Source organism: Prinia subflava, chromosome 1 (genome assembly GCF_021018805.1).
Source record: "Prinia subflava isolate CZ2003 ecotype Zambia chromosome 1, Cam_Psub_1.2, whole genome shotgun sequence".
Lineage (NCBI taxonomy): Eukaryota > Metazoa > Chordata > Aves > Passeriformes > Cisticolidae > Prinia > Prinia subflava.
The window spans coordinates 105,331,848-105,354,214 of NC_086247.1; the positions used below are offsets into that span (position 1 = coordinate 105,331,848).

The 22,367-nt window shown below is 37.7% G+C and overlaps 1 protein-coding gene across 17 annotated transcripts in view; it reads left to right on the plus strand.

The window, feature by feature from the left end:
• ARPP21 (cAMP regulated phosphoprotein 21) overlaps positions 1-22,367 on the plus strand; it is a 195,953-nt gene that overhangs the window by 70,706 nt on the left and 102,880 nt on the right. For all 17 annotated transcript variants that reach the window (XM_063406253.1, XM_063406248.1, XM_063406280.1 and 14 more), the window contains one exon: positions 21,687-21,855. The gene's annotated coding sequence lies outside the window, so the exon portion shown is untranslated. The remainder of the gene's footprint in view (positions 1-21,686; positions 21,856-22,367) is intronic.

The window sequence follows — 22,367 nt, forward strand, 5'->3', positions numbered from 1 at the left end:
GCTTTGGAAAGCACTGGGAGCGAATTCTAGGTTGGGTAACGAAAGCAGACTTGAAATGGAATGGAGCTGCTTGCCCTTCCTCATTGTCTTCAGCTTGCATTGATACCCCATAACCCTGCAGTGGGGTGAGCCTCAGGACACCCCAGAGAAATGCTTCTCCTTGTGAGACATGAAGAGATGGTTTGAGGAGTGTAGCCACTGCTCATCAGGCTAGTAAAAGAAATGTGAAAAATAGCAGTCCACTTTCAGTACTACATTTATTATAAATAACTAAAATGCCATCACTTTACTATTTAGATGCTGATGTGGTTACCTGTTTTTCCCCATCTTTAGAATCAATTTTATGATGCAGGCTTGCCTGCTGCTTACTTCTGAGTTCATTTCTCTTAGGAGGTGGTGAATCTGAGCCATTATTATAAATGGCTTGTAAGTGCTGTTTCACTCTAGTTAGATTTATAACAAAATGGATCCTGTAGACAGAGTTTTGCATAAATAAAAGAATTTGTCTTGCTCTTTTACTTTCCTACCTAGTATCTTGTAGTAGCAGTTTCTGAAACAATTTCATCTAGAGGCTGCAGTTAATTCTAATATGCTTCAGGAGGTCGTAAGAAAGAAGCAGAGAAAGCTTTTCCTGGTTGTTATTACTCTTGTTAAAAATGCTGATGCTCAAGATTTCTTATTATGTGCTCTGCATCTCTATGTATGTAGGCAAAACTATTTTTTAAAATATCCTTCAGGTTTTTTAGTGGCTCGTTCTCATGCACAAGCATTCACTGCCTGCCACAGAGGTGTCTGTTACATAGGGGGCACTGGAGAATGGAAGGTGCTGGAGAATGGTGGCCGTGTATCTGGGAAAGGGGATGCTGGTTACCCATCTAGCTCTTGTTTTGACCAACTTCATTGCTTATTTAACCTCTGTACTCCTCAGTGTCCTCACCTGGAAGGAAATACTCACTTTTTGTACTTGCAATGTTGTACTGCAACGTTGTTTTTCTCTCCCATTAATTAGAGATGATGGCATTTTAGAGCCTTTTATTATAAAGAGGCACAACAGGAATATTCACTCTGCCTCTGTTGGGCTTATATTGGCATATACAATCAAGTTATGATACCTTCACAAGTTAGCTCAGTCACAGTTGTTTGTGTTCAGTCCTGCAATCTGCAGAGAATTTGAAGACCCTCACTTGTTTTTGGCTGCAGTTACTCTCTGCTCTCACCATTGGGTGTGACAGACTTGACTTATTGGTTCTTTTCCAGACGAATAATGTGATAGCATGTTTCTGTTTTCAGCAGGTGATAATGGTGAAGAATTCAAACAGGTTCAAATAAGTATAATTTGGAAAATAAAGTTTCAACCATGTGAAAATTTAGGAGTTTCAGTGCTTGAAAGAATTATTAGATTTCTTTCAGCTGGTTTATTTTATATTTCAAATCTTGAAATATGTGCTTATATATAGCATATGTTCAAGGTTAGCTCTAGCCAGGATAGATTTAAAATGAAAAAACAATAGCCACCATTGTTTGAACCTGATGATAAGTACAAGTAATTAGAACACATCCATACCCACCAGATTGAAGTGACAGCAGACAGCTGTCACTTATGTAGGCAGTTTTTATTTTGCAGGTGAAAGTTCAATAGACAAAACATTTTGAGGGGGAAGTTTTTGAAAAAGTTACGAAGTAGACATGACCTGTTTTGTTCTAGGCATGTGACTCCCCCTCTGGTGCCTTTATTTTGATTTTTTATAGAATGTATAAAAAGTCATCCCCTTTTAGTAAGCAGTAATAATTTATATTCCCCTATGCTAAGTTCCATTCAATCTTTAAAACCCACTAGCTCTTCTGATACAGCTGTGATTCTAAAATAATCAGTATTGAAATTGGACTCTTTATTTATCTGTTTTATTTTTGGAATGTAAATATTTTTCACAACAGCTTTTTCAGAATATCATGAAAATGCATATTTGTAATGATTGTGTAGGCATGTATAAGAATTTAATTGCCTTCTGCATCTGTGTGTGGACTTTGTAACTTTTATTTTAAGACTATTACTTTGCATTAGAAGCTATTATTTTTCCCTTGACAGGGTGTTCCAGGAGGCTGGTACAGAAGTGACCTAAAAGCAGGTGTTGTCTGGTTTGCTGGGCTATGTTGTATGTGAGAGGTCCTGGCTTTTGCCCTTAAACTTTCCACTGGCTTCCACTATGGCATCGCAGTTTCACTCTTGGATGTTGCCTGGACATCACTGAAGTTTGTGACTGAGACAACCAGTTTTTCATGTCACTGACTTGTACACGTAGCTTTTGCTTAAATCAGTGGCTTTTGGATAGAAATTTAAATTTGCTTTCTCCTGACGAAAAGATTTTCTCTAACTGCTGTAACTAGTTTTTCTATAACTGCTCCATGCCTTAAGTTTCAGGCTTTTTTACAGTCTTTCTCAGTGCTGCTCTAGGTTCATTTTGAGTACCTGTACAACAGGTACCTTCCTTTGTGCCAGTTTGCATTCCGTTTCCCTGCCTATCCAAGGAGATACCAGCCACGGATGAATGGCTGGGACAAGTGTGTTAATTATTTTTCCAATTTTGTGCTCAGCATAAAAGAAGGGTTTAATTTAAAACAGTTCTTTTTCTTTTCCACTTGCCCTGGAGCATTGTGTTTCTCTGATCTCCAAATTTTCTCATACTACTGGAAACTTTATGGTTTCTTCTAGCTGCAGCTAGCCCCAGCCAGTCTTTCTCTTTCTTGTTTTCAGTAATGCCCGGTTTCTCTGTTCCTGAGTCTCTTTGAATTTTCTGATACTTTTGATATCATGAGGTTACCCATTTCTCATACCTTTGTGAACCCCAGAAGAGCCCTATCCCTGCTCTGTCTTCCCTGTCTGCATAAGAGCAGCTTTCTGGTTATACGGAGTTCTTTGTTCGCATCTTTAGTAGTTTCCTATGTTGTTAAAAAATATGTAATGCAATTTGAATTTAGAAAAAACAGATTGGCTAGAGGGATAAATTTGAAAGGTACATTTGTTAATAAAATAAGCCTGTGGCAGCAGTAAAACGTTAATGTGTTTAGCATTAATTTGCTCTTTGAGAGGGAGGAATTCCTGATAAAACCTATTACATCATCCAGAAGAGCTGAAAGACAGTCTTTTCCTGCTGTGGTGAGGTACAGATTGAGCTACAGACAGTTGTGTTGGATTTCTGATTGACAAGAATGTGTATCTGTTGTCTGAGCAATTGAAAGTACATGTGCATTCAGTAAGTTTATACACAGAGCGTGTCAGAAGCATAAACAGTCTTCCATGTGTGTCACTACCAGTCAGCATAAGTGTTTGTTTGGGGCTTCATGCTGCAAAATAAATTTGTTCTGATCTGTTAAAACATTTGTGAATGTTTAAGTGTTGGATTACATGTGCTTGTCAGTGCTTAGAGGATGTCACTACCCATTTGCCCCAGAAGGATGATACTCAGCTCACCTTAGCTTCCACAAAACCATGTGAAAATAGATGTAACTGTAGTCTAAGCAAAAATAAATGTTGTTTTACCTTGTTTTATCCATGCCCGGATTTCTTGTATGGATACACAAGTATGTTTACACAAGTTAGCTTAGCTGTATGTTCCTGCAGTTAAATTTTTGCCTTCTCTGTGGTCATGAGTAGTAAAATATAGTGAATAGAGAAGGAAACCATAAAAATGATTAGGATAAATTTAACCAAGTAATCTAATAACATTTCTCTTTCTTAAAAAATATGTATGTGCACCAGTTACACAAATGTAATATTGGTGTTTAGCAAAAAAAAAAAAAAAATCCCCCAAAAATGAGTGTTGAAATACCATTTTTCATTTAAAAAGAAGGGCCCCATCAGGTTTGTTTCTTTGTTTTCTAAAGATAGTCGAAGGCTCCAAATTGTCAAGTAAACATTCGGTGATTTCACAAAGCTGGTGCAGTTAGAAGTGTCCACATTTTGGGAGAGAAAGAGATCTCTAAGTTTTATGGTACGTTTGTGATCATGCTTCCCCAAGAGACCGTGTATAGATGAAAAACTGACTCCCTTCAGTTCCTATATAATCTCCTAAAGGACCAAGAAAACAAAAATGTGGTGGTTGTAAGGTTTTTTTACTGTCCCTAGTTCACATCTGGAACCCATAATCTATAATATAGGAGCAAACCCAGAAACAGTGAAAGAAAGTTCCAACCTGAGATACTCTCCTGGGAGGTAATTTTGAGTTTGGAACATGCTCAGAGAAGTGCTTGGCTGAAGAACTAAAGACCATTGAAAGAAGTTTTATGTTGTGTCTCTTGAAACAAAAATAAATTTAATGTACTTAAATTATCCCTTCAGACCTCAAGGTCTGTATTACTATGTAATTCTTTTCTCTTTCCTTTTTCTTTCTTCTTTTTTTTTCTCCCTGTTGTGAATTGCCAGAGATTCCAGCTAAGTATATGAAATTTATTCTTTTACTGGTTCACATGCTTGGACTAACACAACTATTTACCATATAAAGTCAACAAGCTTTTTCATAAAGGATTTTAAAAACTGAAGTGGATGTAAAGGAGAATTATGCAAACGTTTTTATTTCGAGAGAATTCAAAAAAGTTGTTAAAATACTTTGTCCTATTTTGGTTAGTTTTATCAGGTCACTCATGCATAATCTTCAGTGTTTGTATTTAAATGAGAAGAGCTTTGATTTCAGTGGAAGAAGGCAGAGTATTTTCAGAATAGAAGGAGGTAAGGTGATCTCGAGGCTCCTAGTACAACGTGTGTAATACACGGGTAGAATTACAAACTGCAACCACACAGGACTGAGGATGGGAGGGTTGCATCAATAGCTTTGCCAATCACAGCCTCAGCTGGAATACTCTTAATTCTACTGTGGCAAGGAGTCAGTGCAGTCTGATACTTGGATCAATTCTTACAAGATACTAAATGCTCACATACCGAGGAAAGCACTTCCACTGAAATTGAAACAGGTTTCTCCTATTGCATGTGAACTCTTGGCAATCCCCCAAAAAGGGGCTATCCAGAAGTTAACCACTTAGGGTATCTTTTTTACAGCTCAGAGTATAATAGTGAGGCATGTTGATAATGAATGGAAGGGAAAGAATATCCTCTAGAGGAGGTCTTCTAGCAGCTTGTTCTTTACCAGTGGCATGCAAGTTATTTTGCAGTGCTCTGTGAACAATGCTTGGACAGCCAAGTGTATTGTCATTTTCCAGGGATTAGCCTGTCAGTTGTTAGGATGCTAGTGGTGGTACTCTCCAAAAACTGGGGAACCAACTCTCTTAATTATCCCTGCTCTTTGACTTCATGCTTCAAAAGTTTTTTTATGCTGAAAAGCCTCTTGGAGAGGAAAACAAGTGTTACAAATTGTTTTAAAATTCTAGCCTCCCTTATGAAATATCCATGAGTTGTGCTTACAGTTTACTCCAAGATCCGACAGTGAAAAAAGAGTCCTTTATATTGAACAGACATAGGTGGGAGGCAAATTGAGAAATAGAGGCAGAGATCCACATTCATGGAGCCAAACAGAGCACAGGAGACATGCCTTTGTATCATCAGGGTTTTCTTGTTTCAAGAAGGTAAGTCACATTCTTCCTAACAGGGAGTGAGAAAGCATTTCCCACTGAATGCATGCCTGCAGCTTGATATGGTTATTAGGATATGGATACCGTTGTTAATGATGCTGATAAACCTAAACATAGTTCATTGATTTTCAGAAAGTTAAAGGATTAAGAATACCTTTCAAATGCTTGTTTTACTTTGTGTTTTCTTTCCTAGTTTGTATTTTTAATACTGCCCAGTATTCTTGCCAATACTCTTAGTTCTCTGTATCATTTTTTTAGGCAGCCATGTAAATAGCAAACTAATGTGTTCTGTTTATGCATGTGCAATGTACTGGGATGTCAATACACTTCATTTCTGAGGCTGTCCTAAGTATTAAAATATCTATATGCCAGAGCCTTCAAAACAGTAATATTCTTGTCATGCTGATTGTAGCCAGAACATGAGAGAATAAAGATTTTTTGGGTAGACAAAATAGCCAAGAATCAGACAAGTCCTGATAACATATGGAAATTTTCATTGTGACCTTCTGCTCTCAACAACTTGAAGGAATGTAGAGCAGAACTGCACACAGCCAGACAGAATATTTACAAGTGTTGGGCTTCTCTTTCACTGTTGGTTTTAAAGCCATTGTTGAAAAGATCCATCATGGTCTTATATTCTTTCTTTGATATTATGGAATTGGTGACAAGGCTCTTGCAGTGAATGAAGCTTGATTCTACAAGTATTTGTAGTTGGGTAGAAATATTTTGGGACATGTTTTTTTTCTAGAAGTAGAAATTTTATTAGTCAAAGGAAGTATGTTTTTTGGTAGAGTAGGATGACTGGAGCAGGTTTCACTCAGCTGGCACTCCCAACAAGTCCTGCCCCATTGTTCCATTCTGAGTTGTCAAGCCACCAGTGTGAATGCTGGAGGCTGCTTGTCTAGCTCAGTATTTTGCTGTTCTGTCAGTGCCTTGGTATTTTGATTTTGTGAGGTCTTACTGTTTCCTAGAATGGAGATTTCCAAGAAACAAGAAAGACCCTTTGTTGAACCTAGCAGTTGAAATTTGGGCAGTTCTATCAGATAATACCGTTTAGGAGACCATTAATCTTTCAAATTCTAACCTTTGGTTCAGTAACAAAAAAATCAACATTAGATATAAGGTAATATGAGAGCAATTACAGTTGGCAGCCTTTACACCTGTTTTTGGCTACAGTCATATACAAATGTAAACAACCTCAGATTTTTTTATTCCTGTATATCCCATCAGACTAGAAGCAGGCTAAAATTTGTCTGACTTTAAGATGGTAATGGTTTAGATAAGGATTGAAAAAAGCCAGATTAAGGGGAGAAAAAAAAGAAAGAACAATGAACTCCCTCTCTATTCCTTGTTCTTCAAATACACTTCTAAAAGAAAACCAGGGATTTTTTTATCCTCTTCTGGCTTTAGTGTGTTTGGATACTTTTACAGGAGGAAACAGGCAAAGAAAGATTTGTCCAGTGTCAAGAATTTTTTGCTCTTTATTAGTTGCTCTGTCTCTATATGGGTGGGAAACTCAGGTTTGGGGGATAAAATTAAAGATGTAAATTCAAAGCTCTTTGAACAAGAATTGTGGGGGGAAGGTGGGTTTGGTGGTTTTGCTTGCTTTTTTTTATGGAAATGATCTCCAAAGGTAGAAGTTACAATGATTAGTATTCAGAGTTGTAGTAGTGCTTAAAGATTTGGTCTAGTGCTACTGGTTTACCTGTTGTGTAGTCTCAGATTTCATCTATATTGAGAAGATGAAATGGGAATGGGAAAGTGATAAATATGCAAACTGAAAAAATAACACACAGCAGCAAATGTTGTAAGAATTACAAGATAATGTGATTTTGTATGTTTTAGGAAGGTAGGTTAGGCCATAGACCTCTTGTATCTCTCCTGGAGATAAAGTAAGAGGGGGCATTGCTTCCCTTTGTATTGAATTTCACAGAATCACAGAATAATCTGATTAGAAGGGACCTGCAAGGATCATTGAGCCCATCTCCTGGCTGTGCACAGGACTTGCCCATCTTCAGACCCCATTGTCACTTAGGTTTTTTTTGGGGGGGTGATCATACTGTTACAGACTGAAGGATTTCCTCTTGACTAGAGAAGATCTGGCTACTGTTAATGGAAAATGTGAGGTCTTTCAGTTGTCCAAGAGAAACAGGCCTTTTCTTGGCTGGCTCCATTCATGACTGGGGACACAGAAAGGGGGATCTAATGGTGTTGGTGTTACTGCCCATAGCAGGGCAATACATTCCAGAGATAACAGATTTGCCTGTGTGGTGTGTTAAAAGAGAATCAGTGTAAGCTCTGGTTTTCCTAATACTCCGTTCTCTCAGCCCATTTTAGATACCAAATTCACCACAGACTTACATAATTAGAACACAAAGAAATGACAATAGTCTTCCTCCTTTTTCTTGTGCTATTTCCTTGTATCTTTTGCCCCCTTTCTTTTCCTCCTTAATTTTTTAAACTAACAGGGAAATTAAGTACCAAAACTCCATTAGTGCAACATTGCAGTTGAGAATGAAATTGCCAGCATGGCTGCTTATGGTTCCCACAACCATAATAACTAGGCTAAATTGCATAAAACATAGAATATAGCAATACAGAATATTTCTTATGACACATTATGTATGTTCTGGGAGCCATCACTGAAAATCTTGACTTCTGTCATTTTTTTAAATATTTTTGAAATGTAACATTAATGTATTTTTTTCGTTTTGCATGATTTTTTTTCTGTGCCCACTGGTGTTAAAAATCAGGTCATGAATGCCATCCTGATATCCCTGTGAAAAATGCATAGCATCTCCTTTACTTAATGAAAACTGTTACAAGAAGAAATAAATTACTGTAATTTATGCAGTGAAATGAGAAGGCTAAACAGTGAGCTCCATTACAGCCACATTGCATCTCAGTACATTCTTTTAAATGATCTTGGATAAATGTTTTAGAAAAACAGGTTGAAATATTACTTCCTTGGCTTACAGACAACTAAAGGGATACTTAAATTACATTTGTATTCTTCTGACTTCTAAGTGTCATACCATTTTGCAGTCTAGCAAGCCTTTGGTTTTTGTGCTGCTGTACAGTTCCTGTGCAAGGCTGCACCATGTAGATAGCAGGAATGTTACTAAAACCCTGACCTGAGCAGAAGTGAACTCACAGTGGTTGCTGAAGCTAACCTCTGCAAGCTGCTGTGGCAGCACAGCAAGTCTTGCTCTGTTCACTGTTCCACTGTTGGAACTCCTGAGCTGTGGTCCTGTCCTTTTAGTCTGCTTTCAGTCTCATATCTCTTTGGTTTGGTTCCAATGTTTTATGTTCTAGCTGTCAGACAATGAAGGCTTCATTTGTAACTTGCAGCACCAGGAAGATTGATCTGAGACCGGCCATGTGAGAGTCTGATTATTTCTGTTTAGTTCAAGAAGATAGCTTCATTTTCAGTGTCAATATTACTGTCATTCTTCAGGTTTTCTACCATCCTCCTCCTTCTCTTATGACTCCCATTTCAATCAAGAGGAGTTTGTATGGAGCAGCAGGATCGTTTATAATCAACAGCAGAGTATTGTATTTACAGTGACTTTGTTTAACTTGCCGTAGTTGGAGTTCAAGTGCAGAAATTCTGTTTGGTTTTATCCTATTATGCTAAGAAACTGAGATTTTTGTGAGGGTCTGTGATATTTTGATGTCCAGCTGTCCTTGGAGGTTTATGAATGTTTAAGTGTCTTTGTTGTAATTCTTTATTCTGTATTCTAATTGACAGAATCTTGATAGCTATTTTACATTTTAATCAAGATTTGGCTTTCTCCCTAAACATTCTTGTCTCATTTTGGTGGATTTGCTTCTTGTATTATGGTAGCTCCAAGCAGCTCCTGTAAAATGTAGAGGATTCTGAGTAATCACACTTTGAAAAGTATTTCCCTCATCAAACAGGATGCAGTCTATTTAACTTGTTAATTCTAGCTAAAATGGCAAATTAGACTTTAAAAGCACAGTGCTATCTGAAAGGCTTTAAAAGCAGTTACAGCTTTATGTGGCTTCACAGGTGTTATCTTTGCAGCTACTGACAATCTCGAATTGGTGTTGGAAGGTGTACTGTATGAGCAGCTCTGCCAGCCCAGCTTCAAGACTCCTTGTTTAGATGGGGTTTACTTTTACCCCAACTATTTTTATGGTCCTGCTGTACTAGCGTGGAGGTGCTGACTTGTTCATTTGTTTTCCATCATGCTGTTGGTCTCAGAAACTCTTTTAGGAGAACTAAGATTCAGAAGAGAGTAGAAAGAAGAGAGACATGTTACTGTTCCTTGGGGGTTTATCCATTTCATTTTTCAATGATGCAAGAAGTTATCCCTAAATGTAACAATGAGATCACAGGCTTGAGGTTGGTTCAGGTCTCCATACATGCAGGAGCTTCTGAGGATCAGGCACAATTTTGTGGCACAATTCTCAACTTGAATCAAAGCTTTTGGGTGCTGTTGAGCCTTTAACATATTGGACTGCATGGTGCAGTTGCAGAAGATGCTGATGGACCTGTGCTTGGTCCCTTCTAAAAAATGGATATTTTCTGAAGACATTACTTTGCTTTTTAGAAGACAACCTATAGTGTGCCCACAAGCTCTCCAACTGGAGACTGCTATGGAGCTAGTTAAAAGTAAATTCCAGAACTGAACTTAGTGCTAGATAATTTATTTTTAAGATATTCAACAGTTTCATTAATTTTCAGTTGGATTTCTAGGGGAAGAAAATGAAACTGGTCAGATTACATGTATATAGTACATGGGTATAAAAGCTAATGCCCACCTGTAAGAGCAGTGAAAAATCACCTGTGCAGCATAGAAGCCTAGGCAATAGCAAAAGGAAAAACCTTCAGCCCAGTTAATTCTGATCAGCATGCAAAGAATCAGCTGACAGTTGAAGTATGAAGTTTTAAGGAGAAGAGAGAGAAGGCTGCTCAGATACAACTATTTTAATTGGATTATTTTGGAAAATAGCTAAAATACCTAACAGCTGAAGTTAACGTCAAATATATTTTCTTGTAAAATTAGTTTTCAGGTCCTCTCAAGTTTTTTTACAATATGCCATAACTTATACTGTCAGGTGATTAGTGATTTAGTCACAAAGAGATATTTCTTATGGTAAATGTTTTGAGATTTTAGACTGGGATTTTTTCATTTCCATAATGGAGTGAAAGTTTTCACTCAATCGTATGGATATTTTTTAAAGTCATGCATTACTGAAAGTTCAATGAATCTTTAGCAGAGTTGCTGGTGTGTGGTTATTTACACTTGCTTCTGATGGTATCTGCTAAAATTTGGAATATTGGTGAGCTTGCTTATAGTCAACACTTAAACGTAACAAGTCCCTGGGTGCTTTAACCCCATTTTGCAACAGAGCATATTTACTAGGGGTTTGGGCTGGGGGTGGAAGGGGAGGGTGTATTTGATCTTTTACTTACTTATTTAAAGTAATAGAAACTGGATGTCAAAATTTTGTGATTTTGAGATGTTGTGGCACTTACAGCACTGTTTGTGGAATAGTTTATTTGCTTTGTTCTTCTGTATGAAACTGCAATTCTCTTTGCCTCTTCTCAGTGTCTCAAATTGTACAGCAGGTAAAGATTTTTAATCAGTATTTGATCAGGAGATGTGTTTTGCTGTAGAGTGTGTCATAAATTAAAGGCACACAGTCAATTACTTGTATTTTGTGTAAAGTTCTCAGGCACATAAATTTTAGCATCAGAAGAAAAATGCATAAATTCTTGCCATTGCACTTTGACACGTTACAGTAAAGGATGCAAAGGATAAGGCCTTTTTTTTTCTTTCAGAAGGGTGATTTGCAAGAAGGATCACAGTTCTGAAAACTGGGTTTACAGGGACAAAAGTGGTTATTGACTTGCCCTTTCTCCTAGTTGTCATGTTTCATCAGCTTTTGAAAATCTTGAAGGTATCAAAATAAATCCTGAGGTTCAAATAACATAGCGTTACATATGAAGAACTAATTAACCAAACAGATTTTGTGTTTTACACAACAGTATGGTTTCAGTTCTTGGAAGGGCAGGGTCAGTCTAGACTCTAAATTGGGGTTCATAGGTGAAAAAAAACCTTAATTCACAGGTGAATTTCATAAAATGGTTAGAGGGAGAAAAAGAAGAGTCACTGGATTATGTAGTTGAATGCCACTAAAATATACATAAGCAGCCAAAATGAAATTTTAGCTAAATAATTTAGGGCAACTGAAGTTCCAAAGTACTCATTAAATTCTGAAATCTTAGAGATACCTTCTTCAATTATTATGGATGTCCTTTTTTTTTTCAAAAACCTTTTAAATGAAAGTCCCATTTAACAGTCTCATTTGAGGACCAGACTGGAACTCAAGCTTGGAAATACATCCTTACTTTAAAGAATTTTTAGCATAGGGCTGTCTCTAATATATATCATAGTAAATTCCTACCACCTACATTTTTCTCCTTGAAATTTCATGCAATTTATTCTCTGCGATTTTGCTGTTGTGCTTGATAATCATATTTTTGTTTTCCCTGTTACTGAGCACAGCAATGAAAAAAAATGTGATGATATGGCCATTCTGCAGTGGAAATCAAATGTATTGCAGGCTGTAGGGTTTTGGTCCCACACCTCTCTCCTGTAATTTAAATCTCAGTATTTTTAGAACATTGATGTAGTTAGTGGTTTCTAGTGCCAAGTAAGACAGATTGTTTCACCACAGGTAAACACAATTTTTGATATTATAGGAGGTTTTTTTTAAAATCATATTTGAACTTCTGAAGACTTCAATCTGTATAACAAGATTTAAAGTACTGGAAAAGCTCACTGTTTTTCTGATTGTTTTTTGAATGTCCTTTTGGATTAAATATTTTTTTTCCTAGTTGAAATTTAATAGAACATATTCCTTGGAGACATTGGCTTAAATATTTGATTTCGTCTGTGTATTCATTGCTCTTTTATTAGTTCATGTGTCATGAAGCTTTCTGCCTGAGTTTATGTGGAGTGGCCAATTATGCTTTTAACAAAACTGCTTATCTCTCTCATAAATATATCATAAGTTCTTTCCTGAAAAACACAATCAGACACTGAAACACTTTTTCTGCCTTTTCTTTTGTTCCCGGTATCACAGAGAGCCTGGAATTACCCACTGGAGAAGGCAAACATAATGTTGAAACCACAGGGTTTCTGGCAAGATCTTTTCAGAAGCCTAAGCTGCAAATCTGTGAACTGGTATTGCCTGTTCCACGAACCTGAGCTTCTGCCTTTTCTGTCTTGACTACTGTAACTCTTTCTGAAGAGGATTTCTTTCTCTTGCTGGCCTTCAGGGTGACAGTGGAAATACCTGACTGGTGTTTCATAACTGAATGTCCTCCTTTGTTTCTTCAGCAGCTGATTGCAGTGTGTATCACATTGTCCTGATGCTGCTAAGGAGGAAATGTATCAGTACATATTTTAGGATGGGTCTTAATCTCTTTTTCACATGACAAAGGAAGAGACAAAAGTTAGAAAGCTTGATTTGTTTGTTATTTCTGTAAGTGAGCATACGTTGGGGTTATTTGGCACTCCAGTGCTTGGAGCATTCTGCTACAATGTGTAATGGTTTCATTGGCTTTTGTAACATGCATTCAATCATTAGGCCTTTTGACTTCTAATTTATACTTATAATTGACCTTTTTTTAAATTTCCTTTTGTAACCATGGCAACATAGAGTACTGAATACAATCCATAGCATACTTAAGGCTTCTTTTTGTAATGTGTTGTATTTATTATTAAGTTGTATTCAACTTAACTGCGTTGCCTGAGACCAGATAAAATTGCAGCCAACAAAATGGGATTGATATATTTTTATGAAGTACAAATATGCCTATATTCAAACATAAATATGTAGATTTAATACCTGAAACATATTTTTATATAGCTATTTATATCTATTATATGTGTTTATAGTTTCTCTGTAGTATTAGGGCAGAAACATAATGCTTCTGCCTTAATTTTCTTTTTTTTCAGAAGGGCTTCCAATACTGAGAAAAAAGGCATGTGGATCTGACATGAAAAAACAGCCATTCTTTAGAGAGTCAGAGTTAAAAACAGGCCATCTCCAGACCTGATTGAAAACTATGAAAATCTTGTCCATGCATCTTGCAAGATTTTAGACGGGAGTTTATAGCAGAATGTGTGTACTTGATAAGACTTCGTCTATGTACACTGTTCTCAGTCAATGTTGCTCTTCTAAGTCTACTAATGCACAAAAGAAGTCATCAACAAAGCATTTATATTCCAATATATTTTCTGATAAACACAGTCAAAGAAATTTTGGGAATGTTCCTTTGTTGATAAAGTAAAACTAATAAAATTATATATTAAAAAGTATAAAATCATCTGGTACTGGGAACTCTCAAAGGATCTATCTAGCCTTTGTGGATTTTGATAGAGGAGACTTGGCTAGAATATGAGCTTAGAAAACTTACTCAGCATTGAAACAAGCTTGATATGAATTGTCTTTGAATTTGGAAAGTATAATTGCACTTTCTGAGCAGCACAGTATGTGGGGAGATGTCTCATAGCATATGGTGGTGCTTTTTTGATTTTGTTTTTTAATCTTTATTGCTTTTGGTTTTGTTTGGTTTTTTTCTGAAATGAAGAATATTACTTCAGCTGCAGGCTGATTTTGTTTCAGAAAATGGCCTTAGGAAAGTGGGAATAGGTGCTATGTTTAATTCTGGTAATCAAAAGAGACTTTTAGAGGAAAGTAAAGTATTTTTTCTGTTAATTCTTTTATGAAAGCTTTTTGCTGTTTTGCAGTCAGTGTTTATCTGCTAAGGCAATTGTAGTTGTTAAGCTCAGGTCTGTTTCATCAGTGTAATGCTGCTTTGCTCTTAGCAATTATTTTCTTTCAGGATTTGCCAATTAAGCTAGTGCTAGTGAAAATGCACCTAATTTGTCAAGAAATGGCAGGATGAAATATAGGGGCCATTATAGAAATTGGGAAAGAAAAAAAAATCAGAATAAGCACATGCGAGACTCAGTGATACTTGGTCAGTTCTTGATGTATTTTCGTCTGTTTATGCCTCCATCCCCTGCTGATGTTGGAAGAAGTGTAAAGCAATTGCTGATAAGTTATGGGCCATCTATTTCCTGAATGTAATGTATTTTAAAATACTGTGCTAGTAGTATACAAAATTGTTTTGTTTCTTTTGTTTAGGGATGTTGTGGGCTTTTTCCCCTCTTGGACTCAACTGTTTTGTGTTTGGTTATTAGTGAATGATGAAAGATGGCTTAGCTGGCTGCTCATTTATTACCTGCAGTCTACTTAGACTGAATTCTTCAAAGGCACATGCTCAAAATGCACAGTGCTTTGGTTTTCTAGTCAAGTCCTTAAGCTTTAGGAGGAACTGAGTAAAGAAATAAGTCATCTGGTAGTTCTGTGTGTAAATCAAAATGAGCATAATCTGTAGCTACTTGAGAGAAATGGCAAAGAGAAGGCTTTGAAGGAAAAAGGGTAAGGATGGCTTGACTTAGAAAAGCAAGAAATGTTTCAAGAACTTCTGCATTAAACTCAGTTATATGCATATATTCTATAAAAATTAAAATTAGTGTAAACAGTATATTCTGCCAGATTTCATTAGACATAGAAGTGTATCATGACATCACACCAGCAGCTTTAATTATCTCAGTGAGCTTGTGCTGGGTATCTGTATCCTCATCAGTTCAGTCCATGGTGGCTCCCACACTGGCTCTCTGCTGTAGCTCTGATTTGCCCTCAGCATTGATGAGACCCCTCTGTGGGGAGTCCAGGTTCATTTATGTGGTGCTGTTGATCAGAGTTTCATATTGAAATGACAGTATTCCTTCTGGGATGTCCTTGTGTTATTCACTGTCCTTAAATTGGTTTTAGATTTTGTGGTGCATTCCCTGCTACATATTGATGGGTGCAGGAACATCTGTGTCCAGAGTGTGGTCTTGGTGAGAAGTGAGGAAATGATGAAGCAAACTGTCGACTGAAAAAAATACAGACTGCAGGTGGATAGTAATGGAAATAATGCAGACCTGTTTAACTGGCAACTAAAAGGAATGGGCTTCTTTAAACCTAACAACAAATGATGAGGTGATGTGCAGTTATTTCCCACAGGAAGACAAAACTATTGTGAAATCAAGAAAGCTAATTAAACTGCAGGGCAGTTATTGGCACAGTAAGAAAAATGTACAAAGTATTTGATTTGTACGGTGGGGTAATGGAGAAGTTATACTGGCAAAGCAGTGAGATTCTTGAACATCCTTACAGCAAAATTACTGAAGGATCCTCCCTAGACATCCTCTAGTTGTAAAATAAAGCTATTGGTCTCTAAAGAGGACTTTGTGATATAATTATCTTTGATAGCTGAGAAATAGACTTGATTATCTGGGAAGATGTTTCAGTCCCTCTTTCCATTTGAATTGTGTATTTGCCCATGCTGGCTATTGTTTTCATTACAGGATTTAAGCAAAATGACTTTTGTGCGTTTCAAGGAGACGTGTGTGCACTGAGGATGGCTAGCAGCCTCCATGTCTCTCTCTTTGGACTCCCAAGTGTTGTGCTGTTTTCCACCACCTAACAGGGAGACCAGCTAATTTAATGACATTGATTTTAGGGAAATTTGTCAGGTTTTGTTGGGGAATGAGAGAAAATTCAGCGTATGTGTTTGAAATTCATGAGGCGGTGTTGAAGGCTGTTCTAAAGCAAACAACTCGTTCCAGGAGTGCTGATTTGTACATCTGATTAGCTTGTTAAAAGTTTGGGTGTTACTCAGTTCCTGCTAAAGTTGTGTGATTGACATTTATTAGTCAGATCACTCAGTCTCATATCTTTTCATGCTGATCCTGGAAGACTTCAAATGATCATTGTGACAGATAAAAGAGTGTGGTTTTATTCAAGCCTTTTCTTAAGTATTAAAACAAAGCAGACTCTCCCTACAGGCCATCTATATTTATTTTTCTGGGTAAAGCTTCTAGCTTTGCAGAAATATAACAGACTGGAGGGAACATCATTATTATTTGGCTGAAGATGATGACATTGACATGAGGTCGCCTGACAGGGGATTAAAGTGGAAAAATATTGGTGGCAATCTGTTAGAACCAAGAGGATCCCTTTGAAAAAAAGGAATTAGGTGTAAACCACACAAAGTTGATTTGCTTCTGGGATTTTTATTTGGTTGTTAAACTGTTCTCGAGAATCCTTGCTATTATTTGTAAATACTGAGTTTCACATGCAGAATGGGATGAAGGCCAGTGCCATTCAAAGGTAGATGTTTCAGCTGCGAGGCTGCTCCATATCATCTAATAGCCTCTTTTAAGGGACAACTGTTTTTTGTATAAGATTTAAAATCCAGTTTAGTGTGTTTCAGTCTGCCCTGTTTTCACCAAATTTGGCTGCCGCCGCCACTGCCACTGATGGTTGATTTCTGGCCTGTTTAAGCTGGGTCAGAGGCCTCTGTGCTGTTGCTTGTATGCAGATGCTCATGTTTTTTTAACTCATGGGAAAAAATGGTGTCTGCTTGACAGTCTCTGGTAAAGTGCCATCAGTAAATGAGTCTAAATAACCTTTTATTTGCAAAGGTCTGTGGCACATAGGAGCAGAAAATGTAGGCAATCACACTATTAGTTTTTTGAGTGATGATGAAGAGGGGACAATGTGAGGAGGAGGAAGAGGTGTGAAATAAGACATCAAACACTTCAATTAAAATTTTTTTGCACTGTTTTTTTAAGATTTAGTCTTGTAACAGCCAATGAATTTGTAGGATTCTGTGCATGTCACAGCCTTAAGGTTTTTTTTTTTTTCATACTAAAGCATTTTGATATGAGAACTGGTATGAATTATTATCCTGCTATGCTAATACACTGCAGCAAGCTTGGCTACAAAGTGCATTTGTGTATTTCTTTGGGAAATGTGGGGAACAGTGAAAAGGAGCACATAGTCCTAAAAACTGCTAGAACTAGTCCTAAGGACTGGGAGATGGACAACTGAGTAGTGCTTTGTTTGATCTAAAACTGTGGGATTTATTTTACTTGCCTTTTTTGTATTTGGTGGTGGTGTTGTTTGGGGTGTTTTGTTGGTTTTGTTGTTGGTTTTTATTTGTTTTGTTTTTTAACAATAAATTCAGCATTTTACGTGCTGAATGTTTTCTTTGAAGCCACCAAAGGTTTGAAACTTCTGTTTTCATTATGAAACCTGAGATTTTCTTTGATATTCTTAATGGTAGAAACCAGAATATTTGACTAAATGTCGAATAACAGGAAGCTTATGATTTAAGATATGAGAATCTGGCAAAATTGAGGGTTGGGTGTACTGATAATCTTAAGATAATGCTGGAGTCCATTTCCAGTGGCTTCTAGGAGTCTGAGTGAGTTAGTAATAATGAGTCAATCCTCTCTTGATACATATGGATGAGGTTTATATTGCCTAGTGGAAATCTGACAGCACTGCTTCCAGCTCATGGAGTCAATACCTGCAAACCATTCATGAGAGTAGAGGATCATGATGGGATGAGATGGATCCTGGCTAATAGATATGGCCAGTATAAGCAAGTTTTCAGCAGCAGGATCTATTCAGGCTTTGGAATGACTTTTACCTCTGTACTTGGCAGATCTGTTTGGAGAAAGCCCTTGGATTTCGTTCTGTCAGCGTTCTGTCCTGCCTGCTGCTGCCTGCTTGCAATTAAGAGTCCACTCTTGGTCTTAAAGCCTGCTCATCTCCTCTCTGAGAGAGGATGTTGGTAGTGTTTGGAGCATAATGATCTTGAAATGCCTGCTTCACCATGTGTACCTGTGAGGCCATCGAAACATCTCATGCATAATACAGAAGGGACTTGCTCAGCTATGGTGGCCTCTGAGGGTTTTGTCAGTTGTCTCTCTTGAATTTCAGTTGATGGGTAAGCTCTCAGGTACTCATTTCATAGGGCTTTCTAACATCATTGCTTGCTTTTCTGTTCTGTTTTTTTTGACATTTCTTCTTCTGGGTATAGTTTTTAAGCTCTTGCATTAAGTTAATTGTATTCCTTCCCACAGACTTTTCTTGGAATTTGCGTGGTATGTGTTGTATGAATGTATGTGACCATCCACGCCTTCTTCCATCCCTTTCTCTTCAAGCTCTGACTGTAGTTGTTCAAGCTCAGTAGTACCTTCAGCTTCTAAAATGAAAATCATGTTGAAAGGAAAAGCATTTAAGAAAAAAATCCTCAGCATTCCCATCCCACAGTGTATGCTGAGCAGCTGGCACTTATGAATTCTATACAAACAGATTATAGTTCCATTAAAGTGGATCTGCAAGTGGCTTGGTAGGTCCCTGTATTTTCTGTTGTATTGCTGTGTGCAACACTCGAGTTGCTTTAAGGAATTAGGGGCTGAAATTTTGCCGCAAGCTCCTGTAGACTGCTAAGATCCCAACACCCTGTGAAATTTTGCTCACTTGCATATCAAGAAGGTGGTTTTTGCCTAGCAACAAGCTTTGTGGTTTCTACCTGAGGATCAAAAACAGAAGTGCATTTGTTCAGCCTTTTGCGTCACTTCAGTGTTGAAGGTTTTGACAGTCAAATCATCCCTGACATTTCTGTGGATGCGCAAGAAAGGGAATAATCCTGTATGTTTTTCCATAGCAGTGCTGTCAGTGCAGCACTGACAATGGTAAAAAGTACATTCATAACTGAATAACGAGATATCTTGGAAACATACGAGAAACAGGGGCATATTTCCGACGAAATTGTCTCACTTTTAATGGCTATTTTCTGACTGATTCCTTTTTTGCTATTTATACTCTCCCTGAAATATTTTATGGAAACCTGAGTCCCTCTGAAACCCCACCCAAACAACCAGAAGTGTATTTTACGTATTGTAGTATGTAAATGATTAGTCATCATTTGTAAATTGCTTAATAAAGGAGGGGGAAATCTATATTAAGAGGAGGTGAAGAGCTCGATTTGATTGCTATATGTCTCACTTCTTCTTGTCTTCTTTTTTGTTTCCCAGAAGATAATTATGAAGGATTTCTTTACGAAATCATCCTAACAGACGTTTTTGTTCTGGGTCTGAGGATGGTAGCTGTACATTGTAAGATTATTTTCCACTTGCTTGTGTTTTCTTGGGGAAATTTATGGATAGCTTTATGGGTTTAATTTAAGATTCTGTGGTCTTCTTGTACATTGCCAGTGAAAAATGGTGTTATCTTCAGAAATCTTAATTGTAGCAATACAGGGAACTCATTTTATAATGAAATTTGTCTTGGGTAGAGTGTGAGAAGATGATGTTGAGCATCTGTGTACAAGACAAAGTCTTGGCAGATCTCTTCACTTGTTGCATATGATACCCTTTGGTTGGTTGGTTTACTGTCTGGTTTTTGTTTTGCTCTGTTTGTCTTATGAATAGTTAATTCACAACAAATGATCACACTGGAGAGTTCTAAGATAAATTTTGTGTGTGTTCTGATTTTGGTACAGATGTCTGTGTTAGTTTTGGAGGGTTTTGATTACAACCGTCTGTTTCTTGGATGGCTGTTTACCAGGTGGAACCTTCATGCACTGTACTTCCTTGGGATTTTTGGTTTGTGATTGATTCTGGTTGATTCCCTCTGCTAACCCCTCCCCCCATTTCTCTTTTGGAAGCATGAGGTAAACAGTTAATGGAAGATGGTTATGGAAACGATTTTGAGTCAGTGGTTTATTCACTCTTTGCTCCCTGAGTATAGGCTCCATGAGATACTTTTGCATGTGCTTGAGTACTTGGCCATAGTTTTCCATGGTGTTCTTCCACTCCCATTGTGAGCCTATGTTTGTAATGAGCTAGAATTTCCAAAAATATCCTGCAAGAAATACCAAAAACCTAGTGGAAAGGCTTACCTTTATATTACTCTCTACAAATTACTAAATGGTTTGAGGTAAAGAAATAGTTGTGTTTATAAATTTGCACCATGGCAGTTATAGTTTACAGAACTGCCTGCTGGTCTCCTCTGTGTGCCAGAGCTCCCAGAGAGAGCAGGACTGGAATATTGTGAAAGGCAAAACTCCACTTCTGGTGCAGGAAATTCAGCTCTTTTCACATGGCAAGTTCCAGTGTGCTGACACGTGCTGTGTAGCAATTGCAGCCGTGCACAATGTAAAATGCACTGCAGAAACTAGGATTCTAATAAAATCAAAAAAACAGAAAATCATCTCCCGTTGTTGTTGCTTGGCTTCCTCGCCTCTCCCCAGCAGAATGAAATGTGCTTTCTATTTGCTGGTTTTGTATGTCTGCACTGACAGCTTCAACCGTGACTCACGTGCAAGTCTTGAGAAGAGCTGCCTGTTGTACCAAGACAGTTAGGCACATGGCCATGGCCTGTAAATCAGTCCGACTCATCCTAAAATGATCATTTTCTGTTAAATCAGCTATTCACCTGGCAAGCACAATCCTGATGAACAGCTGAAATTGCATTGCTGAGGCAACTCTTTCTATAGGTTTATTTCTCAAACCATCACCTGGAAATCTCATTTTTCCTCCTCACAAAATGCTTCAGAAGGTTTTTTTTTTGGTGGGTGTTGATCAGGGAATAGGATTTCTTCCTTCTCCTCCCACTCTGGGTCATTTCAACTTTTATTCAGCTTATTAAATGAACATCTCAATTCACTACCCTGGTAAAGCAGGTCACTTTCTAAAAGCACCCACCTACCTATTTTTTCAATAGTGTTTGACTGTTGAAGTTTTAATTGGAGCAGAAGCCATAGTTAAAAAGCAGGCTAATCTTTTCTCCTCATACCCGCATTGATTTCTGTTGAAGCAAACAGATGAGCTTATATATAAATATGTATATATGCTTTTTTTTTTAATGAAAAGTGCTGGAATTCACTAAAAAAGGTTAAAATTGAAATGAGTAATCTTCAGTGCATAATGCAATTGTTAATTTTAGCTCCTTGCGTAGGAGCTGTTATGACTTGAACAGCCGGCTCTAGCCTTCATTAGAGAAGAAGCAGGCAGTTTTGAGACAGGTGGAGCTGGATCAAGCTGTGAAAGTGACTTGCTGGAAACCGGTCATTAGTGTTAGAAACCTGGTCCTGTCCGTCGCGTCCCTCCCTTGTGCCGCGGTCGTTGTCACTCACCTTTCATTTTTTCCAGGTCGGCTATGGTGCGTCAAGCTCTCCGAAGGACCGGCATGGAGGTTGGCACTCTGAACTGTTAATGGGGACATGGGACTCACGTTGCCGTTGATCATTTGTGTGGACTTAACCAGCAAAGACCAACAGAAGACGCTAGAAAGGCGGTTGGAGTTGTAGCAGCTTTTCAGGTAAATGGCTTCTTCGGTCCAGCTGGTCCCGGTGCGATTGTTTTTGTGAGCACTGTAAGCACGTAGAGAAGCTGCAGGTTGATCTGCTCACAAGGAGCTTGTGCATGCACGTGCATTTCTTGATGGAAATCCTTATCAAATTAAGGGTTATTTAAGAGACCGGTTAAAGGTCTTGCCACTCATCAGGTTTTGAATTTTCATCGAGGCGGTTCAAGTTTCGGTTGTAACTGCAGAATTGCCAAAATTATCGGCCTTCTTGGGGAGAGTGGTGGGAGAAAGGAGAATCACAAATTAGCTCACAGTAAGGCAAGTGAAGCCTCAGGTTAGTTTCATATTCCATTCAGTTTGTTTGTGAACGTTACAGCTTGATTTCTTGTGAAATTCCCAGTCCTTCTCAAACAGGAAGATTATGTGGGAAATTTTATTTGCTTACAGTGTGAAAGCAAAAGCAGAAACTGGAAGAAGTAAGTGTTTATAACTCAGTATGCCTTAGACTTTTTCACTTAAAACAT